The sequence below is a fragment of the Rhinoderma darwinii genome, chromosome 7 (genome assembly GCF_050947455.1).
Source record: "Rhinoderma darwinii isolate aRhiDar2 chromosome 7, aRhiDar2.hap1, whole genome shotgun sequence".
Classification (NCBI taxonomy): domain Eukaryota; kingdom Metazoa; phylum Chordata; class Amphibia; order Anura; family Rhinodermatidae; genus Rhinoderma; species Rhinoderma darwinii.
In genome coordinates this window covers 39,216,509-39,229,465 of record NC_134693.1, presented here as the reverse complement: position 1 = coordinate 39,229,465, position 12,957 = coordinate 39,216,509, and the positions used below count along the sequence as shown (strand labels likewise).

Below are 12,957 nucleotides of genomic sequence, written 5' to 3'. Positions count from 1 at the left end.
ATTCACTAACGGCTTAAAAAGACTATTAAAAAACTTGCCATTTATTTGCTTATAAATAAAATTAACTCACACCTCAAAAAAAAACTAAACATTTTTTATAAAATTAGCTGATTTGAGAAAAAAATATAAAAAAGTTTTTTTTCAATTTATAGGATTGATTATTGGTCTCCTAGTCCTATAACAGAGCCACTTAGTTCAGTATTCGGCTGGGGGTACACAGATTTTATTTTTTTTGTAGTGAACGATAAATCACAGTCCATAGGAATGCATTAGAACAGAGTGATTCATTTCAATCCCCAAAAAAATATATAAATCGCTATGACAAACAGGGCGATGATAGGGAACGAGCATTCTTACGAGCACTTGGACGTTCAACCATTGGCCCGTGTTAAAGGGCCTTTCGCTTTGTGAAGTCAGTGTTATGGACAACAAGATAAGGCGCTGTTCACACTAATGTTCCGAGGTTCCACTTGACGGCACGAATTGCAGCATGCGGTGATATTTTTGCAATCAATATTTTGGAAACCTCCAAGTCCATGGAGTACATCGGTGACCATTTGAAACAATTGTACTTTAAGGCCTCCTTAAAAAAAAAAAAATAAATATGGCACCTCTCGTGTTTTAAAATAAATTTACTCACGGCAGTTTGTTGTCGAAATTTCTGTGATCTGTTCCACGCATCTGAATGGGGTTTTTCTACAGCATACGCGTGAATTTCTGCAAATCCCATTCTGATGAATGCAGACGCAGAATGGTCAAAATTGGCCTGGTCAGCCGCCCAAAATCCCTAACGTATGGTCAGCTTTATATATTATACAGAAGCGTTCACGAAAAACAGAACCCCATTTCCCTTGTGTGTTTTGTACAGGATTATGCTGATCAGACCTCATTTATCAAAACGGTCTTACATTAGAGCCGGCCATTCACCTGTGTCGGCCGTATCTAATCCTTTTGTTCATTATTAAGCCGCTGCCAGAGAATTTGGGAAGCGGCTTTGTCCTTTTCCCCCATTGAAAACACATGCTGAGTGTAATTGTGTATGGGGGACTCGGGAGGAACAGCAGTCGGCTAAACGGTTGTCACAGCTATCTAAAGCATATGGCCATCTTAATACTATCTGTGGATTGTGGGTCCGATATTTTTTAATGAAAATGTGAAGTCGTGTACATGAGTATGGTTTGTTTCAACAAGATGGGGAAACTTGCCATATATCAAACACGTCCCTGTGCCAAGTCCATGCAGCGTTCACAGAAGAATTGTGGCATCCACGGTCACCAGACCCAACGTCGTACGACTTAATTATGGGTTACCTAAAGGCTAGGGTTTATAAAGCTGATCTCCAGACAGTGCCCAAACAAACCGCAAACTGAATTTCACGTGTGGAATATGGAACGTGTGATGCTGCAAAATCCGATCAGTCGGGCACAACTTCGCATTGCCGCTAGAGGAAACTGCATCTCCTGTAACAGGGCAGTACGTCGTTCCTCCATTATCCTGTACTAACCACACAAGGGAAGCCGGGTTCCGTTTTTCGTGGACCACCCTTTAGTAGGTCATAGGAATTGCACGATGGTCCTAGTTAGACGTCCACGAAGCAGGGATTAAGATTTTTCGTTGTTGCCCAACAATTAATGCATATCTAAAGTCAGTTTTACCCTTTATAGACCCAGACATTTTTCTAGTTTTTTATTCCCTGCCTTCCAAGAGCCATAACTTTATTTTTCCATCTATAGAGTGAGTGGTGTGTGAGGGCATAGTTTTTGCAGCGGTAGTTGGTTTCTACTGCCATTTAATGTACTGGGAAACTGGAAAAAAAATAAAATAAATTCCACCATTGTTTTTTGTGTTTCCTTTTACCGGCTTTCACTGTGCGGTAAAAACGTCAACTTTAGGCCGGATTTACACGAGCGTGTGTGTGTTTTGACTGCGCAAAAGGCACTTAACTGCTCCGTGTGTCAGCCCCGTATGATGCGCGGCTGCGTGATTTTCGCGCAGCCGCCTTCATTATGACACTCCGTTTGGATGTTTGTAAACAGAAAAGAACGTGGTGCTTCCGTGTGGCATGCGTGATTTTCACGCACCCATTGACATCAATGGGTGCGTGATGCGAACAACGCAGCAATTATAGGACATGTCGTGAGTTTTACGCAACGGACTCACGTTGCGCAAAAATCACGGACTGTCTGCAGGGCCCCATAGACTAACATAGGTCCGTACGACACGCGTGAAAATCACGCGCGTTGCACAGACGTATATCACGTTCATGTAAATAAGCCCTAACTTTATTACGGGGATACCAAATTTACATAGGTTTTTTTGTATTTTACTACTTCCACAAAGAAAAAAAAAAAAGTTTGTATTGTTTCACCACATTCTCTCGTTTCACCATAACGTTTTGTTTTTTTTTCCATCGATTGAGCGGTGTGTGGGCTTATTTTTTGCGGGCTGAGATGTAGTTTTTATTGGTACATGCGATTTTTTTGACCACTTTTTATTTAAAAAAAAATTAACAATTGAGCACTAAGTTCACCAAAAAAAATTAATTCTGGTGTTTCTCTTTTTTTTTTACGCTGTTCACCGTGCAAGTTAAATAATGGTATATTGTAATAGTTCTGACTTTTACGGACACGGAGATACCAAATGTGTTTATTACATTTTTTACATTGTGCTTGGGGAAAAAGTTTTTTTTCTTTTTACTTTTAATATCTTTTAGACTTCATTTTTTTACACTTTTTATTAGTCCCCCTAGGGGACTTGAACTAGCGAACGTTACATCGCTGGTACAATACACTGCAATACAAATGTATTGCAGTATATTGTCATTTTTATAGGCTACTGCTAAGCCCTGCCGGAGGCAAGGCTTAGTAGAGACAGACAGAAGGCAGACCTGGGGACCTTCATTAGGCCCCCAGGCTTCCATGAGAACCATCGGAACCCCTCTATCACATCGTGGGGGTGCTGATGGGCTGTCGCAGGGGGCCGCCCCTCCTAGTGGTTTAAATGCCACGGTCGCTATTGCTGGCTGTTACAGCAGAGTCAGTGGTGAAACACAGGTGACACCTGCAGCGTATGGAACGGGCTCAGCGCGTGAGCTCGCTTCAAACTTCACCCCCCTCCGCTCAATGACTTACAGTTTCGTCATGGGATGGGAAAGGGTTAAAGGAATTCGCCAGGAGTTGAACAAACGGTGGGCCACATTTACTAATGCTTTCTAATAGTTAGACAACATAAACTTAGACCATGCAGGAACAAAATGTATCTGCGTGATGAATGCTGCATGACCTGTGAGACACTTTTCTCTTCCTTATACCACTTTTGATTTGGCTTATTTTGTGCCAGAATTTCGTGCCAGTTTTTTGGCGCACGTTAAAGGAATTGAAAGCTACGCCCCCTTTCTGATACACCACACCCCTTTCCAGCTAAGCCACACCTTTTTTAGTGAACACTTAAAAACAGTCTAGTGAGGTGGAAACATCAAAATGGTGCCAAACTGTTCCTATTTTCACCAAAATTTTGTGTATTTTTCAATACTTTCTAGACCCACAGTAGTAAATCTGCCCCATCGGGAGAAAAAAAAAATGGAGACCCCCCCCGACTCAAATGTAACACCTGAGGGTGTCTGACAACAGGCATGGACAATACACCTGTCAACAATCCACTAAAGCTAAAAACTCTTATCTACATTCATCGTGAAGCTGAACGGAACCTATTCTTACTTGGAAGCTATCATAGCCTGAGGAGAGAGTTTTGTTCTTCAATAGAATTAGGCTCTATTCACATTTAGTTGTTTTATACGTCAGGAGTATTCCACCACGTATGCCACTGTATAGCCAAATAGTGGGATACATCGGCCATTGGACGCAATGTAAAAAGAAAAATACTTACATAAACTATACCGCACAGTTTTTGCAAAGGCCCACTGTATAGGAAAGCAGCCTACTGCGCTTTCCTAAACAGTTAAAAAAATAAAAAATAAAGTGTATGCCAACCCATACCACCCTAATTAAAGCCAGATGGATACTTGTCTACGTCGGAATAATGGAGGAAAATTGCTACGTTCGATATAATGAGATGTTGCAAAAGGTGCCCATACACACTACATGAACCACATGCAAACCCGACAATTTCATTGGAATCGTCCAACCATCTATGTATAGGGGGTAGATGTCGGGGGTAGGGATGTCACGATACCAGAATTTGGACTTCGATACCGATACTTCGTTTAGTATTACGATTTCGATACTTTGCCAACAGTAATAAAAAAAATAGTTCTTCCGTTTACTGATGTGAGACGCGAGGTGTGATGATGAATTTTGAATGTGCTTCACATTAATAGTAATTAACCCCATCATGTTTCTCAGTCATAATGGATTAATGTCTAAGGTACATGATGGGGTTAATTACTATTAATGTGAGGCACATTCAAAATTCATCACACCTCACATTAATAAGTGATAGAAAGCAGTTTTTATTTTATTTTTTTACAGCGTACACATCATAAATGATGCAAAAAAATTGTTGTGCAGGTTATTACGCCCGTGCCAATACCGAATATGTGTGTATTTTATGTAATGAGACTTATTTTAATGTTTATTGTAAAAAAAGTTGTGTGTGTGTTTTTTTAAATTTAACATTACTTTGTTTTTATTTTATTTTTAAACTTTAATGTACTGGCACATATCTATATACTGATAGTACACAAGCATATATCTATATGCCAGTACATTAGCCTGTGTACAGATAGTACACAGGCAGTTAAGACATACCTCAGTATGCCCCAACAGGAAATCTGGTAGGACAGCCCTGGGGTCCTTCAATGGACCCTGGGCTGTCTGCCCATATATGGTATGTCCCTCAATCGCGTCACAGGGATTCCTGTGACGCGATCCAAGGGGCATCCCCCCTTCTCATTTTCTCCTGAATGCTGCAGTCCGCTGTGATCGCAGCATTCAGGGGAATAGCGGCGGAGATGAGAGATTTCTCTGATCTCCGCCGTTATAGAGCGGGGCTGCGGCTGTATAATACAGCCATTGCCCCGCTCCTGACAGGAAGTGCACGCGCGGTCAGCATGATGTGATGCGGCCGGCGCTGCACTAATGAGCGACGGTTCAGGCACTGAGGACAGAACATAGGGGTGTTTTGCAGTGCGCCCGCCATGTTCTGTCTTCAGTGCCGCCGCTCATTAGTGCAGCGCTGGCCGCATTGCATCATCCTAACCCCGCGCACTTGTCAGGACTCCGGAGCGGAGCAATGGCTGTATTACACAGCAGCAGCCCCGCTCTCATACATTCACGTGTTACTATGCTGAGCTGTGCGGCTGCGTAGCTAAGCATCGAAATACATGGAACAACGGTATCGAACAGTTTGGGGATGCAGAGTATCGAAACAGTATCGAAGTTTCGATGCATCGTGCATCCCTATTCGGGGGAAAGAAAGATCGGGTAAGTTGGATTTTTTCATGCCAAATCCTATGTTCTCATAGGAGAGAAGCCTCTACCAAAAGGTGTCTGGCACAGTCTAAAGGCCCTTTTACACCAGCCGGTCCAGCGAGCGCCGATCAACGAGACATCGTTGATCGGCGCTCACTTGCTCCTGTCACACCTAGCTATTGATGGGGATGAGTGGTCATTACTCCAATCGCTCGTCCCCATACATCATCATGTCGGCAGCGCGACTCCGTGTTTACACAGGGAGATGTGCTGACGACAACGATAATATTTTACTTTTTTAAAGCGATACGACCAGAAGATGGTTGAGCCTTTGCTCGGTCATCTGCTGATCGTTCCCCTGTTTACACTGGACAATTATCGGCAACGAGTGTTATAATGCTCATCTGCCCGATAATCTCCCTTTATTCCCCCTCTCCCCATCGAGTACATACACCCCCTCAGCCGAGCATGCATGTATATGGGGGATCTGAAGGTATAGCCATCAGACATACAAGCGTTCAACAGAAAACTAAAATCTAAGGTGTATGGCCAGCTTTACCAACCAGAAATCCAGAGAAAAATTCTGCCACACATCGTCCACCTTTATTCACATATGTCCACCCATGTTTGAGAATAATATCACTTTTAGTGGCCCTCTAAAAAGGGATGTATTCTCATATTCTTCCTATATCAGGATCCCCCTGACCTGTGTAAATGCAGCTTAGAACATCACAATTTATCAAACTACAAACAAACGATAGGTAGATGATTGTACATAAACCGCCATTTCGTACACAAAGGCAATCGTGACCGCAATGTACTTTAACAGGTAATAGTATTTATGTCTGAAAGATCAATTTTAATAAAAAATAAATCAAAAGCAGATAAGTCGGATGGGCTTCATTGGTTACGCTCATCTCCCCTGCAGCAACATCTATGCTGTCAATTGTTAAAAAAAATGTAGCAAGATTTGGGTTGCTACCTGGCCAGCTGTCCACATTGGCTTTATCTGTGTAATTTTTCAAGAAGGCTCTCACATGGTTATATTATAACTGTGTAATTTTACTCATAACTGATTGCCATCAAATCTACTGTATTTATACAGACCATACATGAGTGCAAAGCCAAAGGAAGGCCATTTTCACTGATTCTTCCAGCCACTCAACCAAAGAGGCACGTTTTTCCTAGAGAATGAGAAGTCAGACAATTCTAACCCTATATATTGACAGTGACGTGGGCAGAAGTTGTGGAGTCCCCAGGCAGAGCATCAGTGATGCTCTGCTCGGGGACTCCAGTGATAGGAAACTCCTGAATTGACCAAATATGGACGTCGGGAGCAGGGCTGGAGTCCCGAGGAAAGCGCTAGCTGATGCTCTGCTCAGGACTCAAGCAATAGGCAATGTGACAGTCCCTTGCGGTCATGTTCACAAACAGCTCATGAGGCACATGGGGCCATGTCGGAGCGTCATTATTAGAAAAGCTCCAGGACTTCCGGGAACAATTCACAAGGTTTGAACTGCACCATTTAGCACAGAATTTTTTAAAGTATATTAGTAAGTTACTTAGTTTCACATAAATATATTATTGCAATGCAATTTTTGGTCCCCGGATAATCTCTTTAACCCCTTCCCGACATATCACATACAGTTACGTCATAGCCGGGTAGGGGAAGTGAACCCGCTCCATACGATGCCGGCTGTATGTTACAGCCGACACTTCAGAGTTACGAGCAGGATCCCACTCGTTTAACAGCAACCACAGCATTTAAATCGTTAGAAAGAGGGGGGCGGCCCCCTCTAACTAACAGCTCATAGCACCCCCCGCAACGCAATCACGGGGGGGGGGGGGGCGATGGTTGCTATGGCTGCCAGGGGGCCTAAAGAAGTCCCCCAGGTCCGCCATCCTTGTGCACCTATTAAGCCTTGCCTCTGGCAGGACTTAATAGATGCCTGTCAGAATCACGATATACTGCAATACATTAGTATTGCGGTATATCATGCAAGTGATCTAACGATCGCTGGTTGAAGTCCCCTAGGGGGATTAATAAAAAAAAAGTAAAAAGGGAGTTTTTTTGTGTAAAAAAAATAAAAATAAATTAAAAGTTCAAAAAACCCCCTCTTTTCCGATTTTCCCCCTAGAGCAAAAATAAACATAATTGGTATCGCCGCGTCCGTAAAAGTCTGAACTATTACAATATATCATTATTTAAACCGCACGGTGAACGCCGTAAAAAAAAAAAAAAAAAAAAAAAAAAAAATTGTAAACGCCAGAATCTCTATTTTTTGGTCACCTCATCTCACACAAAAAATGAAATAAAAAGTGATCAAAACATCGCATGTACACCAAAATGGTATTATTAAAAACTACAGCTTATCCCGCAAAAAATAAACCCTCATACCACTTAACTGACGGAAAAATAAAAAAAACGTATGGCTCTCGGAATTTGGCGACATAAAATAAATTCTCTTTATTACACTTCGGTTTTTACTTGTAAAAGTAGTAAAATATAGAAAAAACTATATATATTTGGTATCGCCGTAATCGTATTGACCCACAGAAAAAAGTTAACATGTTGTTAAGTGAATTGCGTAAAAACGGCACACAAAAAACCATGGAGGAATCAATGGTTTTTTCATTTTCTACCCCACAAATAATTTTTTGCTGTTTCCTAGTACATTATATGGCAAAATAAATGGTGCTACGAAAAACTACAACTCGTCCCGCAAAAATCAAGCCCTCATAGGACTATATCGACGGAAAAATAAAGACGTTATGGCTTTTGGAAGGTGGGGAGGAAAAAACGAAAATTAAAAACTGAAAGTTGTTTACAACGGGAAGGGGTTAAAAAGGGAATCTGTCACCAGGCACAACACCTAAAGACAGAGCATCTATAAAGTGGAACACTGATTGTAAATGAATGTTCCCCTCAGCCGGATTGAGAGACACCATGGCAGGTAATAAAGTACTGTGACCAGGTGGTGCCTTTTGGCCAACAAGACAGAGACAATAATTCAAAGTCCTGTTTGGGGACACTGTTCAGTAAAATAGTAAATCACATAAACGGATGCTAAGAGCATCTCACAGAAGGGGTTTGCCTGGTAACATCAAAACTTCCCACAAAAGCATTTCCTAAAACTGTAAAACCTCAATAAAACCACACGTCTTCGCTGCAATTTAAGGTTTCACACGAAAACAGTGCGAACCTAACCCAAGAGCTTCATCCTCACTCCAGTGACATTATGATGTGTTGAGGACAGCACCACTGCCTCCTACCCTGACCCCAAAGCTCAAGGCCACTCAGGGGAGCCAAATATAAAATACAAGTATATAAGAAAATGAGAGCACGACAAGATCAAACATGAACAACTTTTATAAAACCGGTCTAACTGTCCTCGTTGCTCTTGGCAACCAATCAGAGCACAGCTTTAATTTCTTAAATTGCTCTGGAGAAATGAAAGCTGACCTTCGATTAGTTGCTATGGACAACAAGAGCAGTTTGTCTGTAGGACAGTTTTCATAAATGAGGCCCATTATCGCGTCAGTAGATGTAACAGAGGAGGTCCCACACTGCAACGTTTAGGCCTCCTTCACACACAGATTATATCTGGCAACTTAAACCATAAAAAAATAAAAACGCCATTGTTCTTAAAATGTTACGGGTTTCTTGTTGTTTTTTTTTTTTTTTTTATAGTGTTCTTAGCAGCGTTATTGGTGGTGTTTTATTTAGTGTCATTTTGTACATGCTTTTTTACTCGCGTTATTAAAGGCCTGTAAAGAAGTTATGAAAAATCTCCCTGCAAAAACACACAAAACATGCAGCGTTTGGAAAAAAACACCACTGAATACAACATTGCCGCAAATCAAAATGCAGTTGTTTGTAGTGCATTTGATATTTTACTATAGACTTTAAAATAACATCTGGCCGAACTAACAAAAACAAAAAGACAAAAAAAACACATCAAAACGCTGTTATTTCAGCCTTACGGCTCATTCAATCGAGCGTGTTCCTCGACCCCGTGCTGTGCGTTGAAAGAACGCACAGCACACGGAACCATTAATTTCAATGGGTCTATTCAGACATGCATACGATTTCACCAGGCGAGTGTCCGTTGTGTGAAACTCCGTGTATGTCCTATATTGGTGTCTTTTTGCGCACCTAGTCGCCCATTGAAGTCTATGGGTGCGTGAAACCCACGCATGAAATCCATGTGCGGGCCAGGTTTCACTTATCAGTACAAGAAATGGAGAAAAAAAAAAAAATGCTTGCACGGACGTGAAAAATGCATGCCACACTGATGCCAATACGCAACGAACGCGGATGGCACACGGACAGGAAATGTAAGAAAAACGTTGCATTTTTTACGTGCGCAAATCGGACACGCTCGTCTGAATGTAGCTTTAGGCCTAGTTCACATCCTGTTATAGCCTTCTGTAGGAGGTACACATCGGGAGGACTCCCGACACATGCCGCCGACAGAAGCTGAAACTTATCCCACTGTATAAGTATAGTCGAAAAACATCGCCTGAAACCCCCGGGAGAACGCTACCTGAAGAGCGGTGCCTAGGGAAGCTCCTGATGTCACTGTTCATGTATGGAAAGTGATGTCAGGAGCTACAATGTCAGAGTCCCTGGGCAGAGTATCGCAAGCGCTCTGGCCTGGACTCCGGCTCTAGGGCAGCTTCTGACATCACTATCCATACATGAACAGTGATGTCAGGAACTACGCTCCGGCCGGGGACTCCGGCATTGCAAAGCTCCAGACGTCACAGTCTATATATGGCCAATGACGTCGGGAGCTACCGGATGTATACATTTAACATATACCTGTTATGGCTGCCACGCATCACCCATGGGCTCCCATGTTTCAAAAAAAAAAAAAAAAAAAAAAGTATATTGTCCAGTAGTGTTTTTTTAAGATCTCTCAGGGTAGAAAAAAAAAAAAGATATATGGATGCATATCAGCCCAACGGAGACCAAAAAGGCAATCTTTTGGTCTGCACCATGCTAATAAAGGCCCATGGACACCTTTAGCGTGCAGGTTGAGAACTTCCCCGACATACGTGCTAAACGTTGGGCAAAAACGCAATATAAAACGAGGCCTTAGTCAGACAGCCACTGCCAACACGAATACTATGTTACCCCCATGTGTAAATAATAGAAGCTTTCCTCCCATGATAAATCTAAATGGGAGATTAGTGGCTGGACCACTGGCGACCAGAAGTTTAAAGCAGCGGATACAGGTTACTGGACCTTACATGACAGACTGGTAAATACAACCCAAGTCTGTACAGTAAAGCAAAAGTAAAAGCAAGCAAAAATGACCGACATAATATGTATATGATCTACACAGAGAATGTGAGGTCTGTTCTGCACCAGGAGAAGTAATGCCAGCAGATGAAGGGGCAGCCAATTCACATGGGGGCATGATTCACTAATAAAGTACAGTTATCCCCCACTTCAGATCCTCTTAAAGGGAAATCCACCCATCTCCTGACATGTCATACAAAACTTATCCGAGGATGACGTCACTAAGGTCAACTGCACAAAAACCCTACAAAAGAATTATCCATAATGGTCACAGTCCCTTCAGTACCACAAGTCAGAACAGCACCGATACAGAAATGTTATAGAATCACTACAAGGATTTCCCCTTTGACACAGCTGACAGTGTAACAAAGTAGCAGCTTCGCACAAGGCTCAAATTCTTGCGAGTTACAGTTTTCTTATATCTCAAGGCTATGGGACCTGCTCCAGGAGCTGCAGAACTACATGTCCCAGAAAGCCTCTGGATAGTACAGAGCAGCTACAGGTTGTCTACAGGGTATATACGGTGGTAGGAGACTCCTGAGGGGGCAGAGCCCTGGTCCCCGACATATCCAGCAGCGGAGGGTGATCACCAGGCCCAGGCTTGACACGTCCATTTAACTGCTCCTTCAAAACAAACCTCAGTCGCCTCCTCCTGCGTCTTCCCGGACCCTCCTCTCCAGGAAGCCGCTGGAGAACACCGAGCAGCCGGAAACATCACCCCGATTCAGTCCCGTAGTTCCCATCTATCTCCCATGTACCTTGGAAACCTTTCCCGAACCTCTCCAATCAGGGAAACCGTGCTCTTCCCATCCAGCCTGGCGTCCCAGTAAAGCACAAACCGCCCGGGGTATAAAGCGAAGCGCCGGCACGATCCACTCCTGCACCGAGAATCCTGAGTCTGACTCCCCGCTTCTCTCCACACTGCGGCCGCTGCCACCATACACCAGCCGTGACGTCAGCACGCAGGCGCACACCACTTTTAACTCTTCTCCTCCTGCTGGCTCCTCGCCCCGCCTCCTTCTACAGCCTGAGGGTCATGCCCAGGCCAGGGTCATGTGGGGTTGTCCTAATGTCAGGTCCTTGATGGGACTAGCTGCTGCCCTACTGGGATTTATGCATTGTCCTATTATACAGCACCATAATGTATATTATAACTGTCTTACTCTTCCATTGTTTGGAGGTCTAGATTTATGTTGGGAATTAAAGGAGTTGTCCTAAGATCAACATTTACCACCTATACACGGGGTAGGTGATAAATGTCTGATCTCCAGGAGCCCCAATGCTGGGACCCCACCACTATCTTCAGTGGTCTCACAGACCTTGAATGGAGCGGCAGCGCGCGTGGTCGAGCACCGTTCTATTCAATGTCCTCCTCACTGCGGTCATTCAATTTGGAGAAACCGGGGGGGGCTCAAGGCCCTTGTACTAGTGACTGGTGGCCCCAATGCTAGCCTCCCACCGGTCACTAGAACAGACCGGTCACTAGAACAGGGGCCCTTTTATGATGGTGAAGGCATACACAGCCACCCCTCCACCATGTACAAGGAGCATATCGCATCATTCTCTCTGATGGTCACAATGTCTGGAACTTCACCAATCAATTTTTTTATGTCATAAATGTTATTCAATGAAAGACCCCTTTAAATGCCTCGGTAGCAAGAATAACAACTACCGGGTGTGAAAGCAATTATTCTGATGATTGAAGATTATTTTGGTATCAGGGTTGCACCGATGATCAGCAGGATCGACACTTTTAGCCTACGGCCAGGTTTAGACTTTTAGCATTTCTTTTATCTATCTATGGAGGGTACAATATAATACTTATTCCATCAAATGACAGGACACAATACAAAGCAGGTACTGTCCTTGGAGGTGTCCAAACAAATCATTGAATGGAATTCAATAAGGCCAAGCATTGTAGGTTTTACTTTGAAGGTGCCAAGTAAATATTTGTGGAAGTAATGTGAGGGCGACTTCCAGGTTTTGAAAAAAACTAAAATATCCTGGAAGGTGACCTGTAATGTTATAAAGTAAGGTTGCCAATACTCTGGCCAAACCAAGGATTGGGCATATTAAAATCAACATGCCTAATACTTATTTCCACTGAAATTTGTCCCCTGGAAACAGTTAAGGAGCCCCCAATCTACGATGACATCTAATGTGTATGGGCAATTTGAAACATTTGTCACACACCGCCTGGTAAAGCTGGTCATGCAAATT

At 43.1% G+C, this 12,957-nt stretch overlaps 1 protein-coding gene across 3 annotated transcripts in view; it reads right to left on the bottom strand.

Annotated features, from left to right (window-relative positions):
- Positions 1–11,711, bottom strand: part of EVI5 (ecotropic viral integration site 5) — a 148,986-nt gene extending 137,275 nt beyond the window's left edge. For all 3 annotated transcript variants that reach the window (XM_075833205.1, XM_075833206.1, XM_075833207.1), the window contains exon 1: positions 11,496–11,711. The gene's annotated coding sequence lies outside the window, so the exon portion shown is untranslated. The remainder of the gene's footprint in view (positions 1–11,495) is intronic.
- Between the last annotated feature and the right edge of the window lie 1,246 nt (positions 11,712–12,957).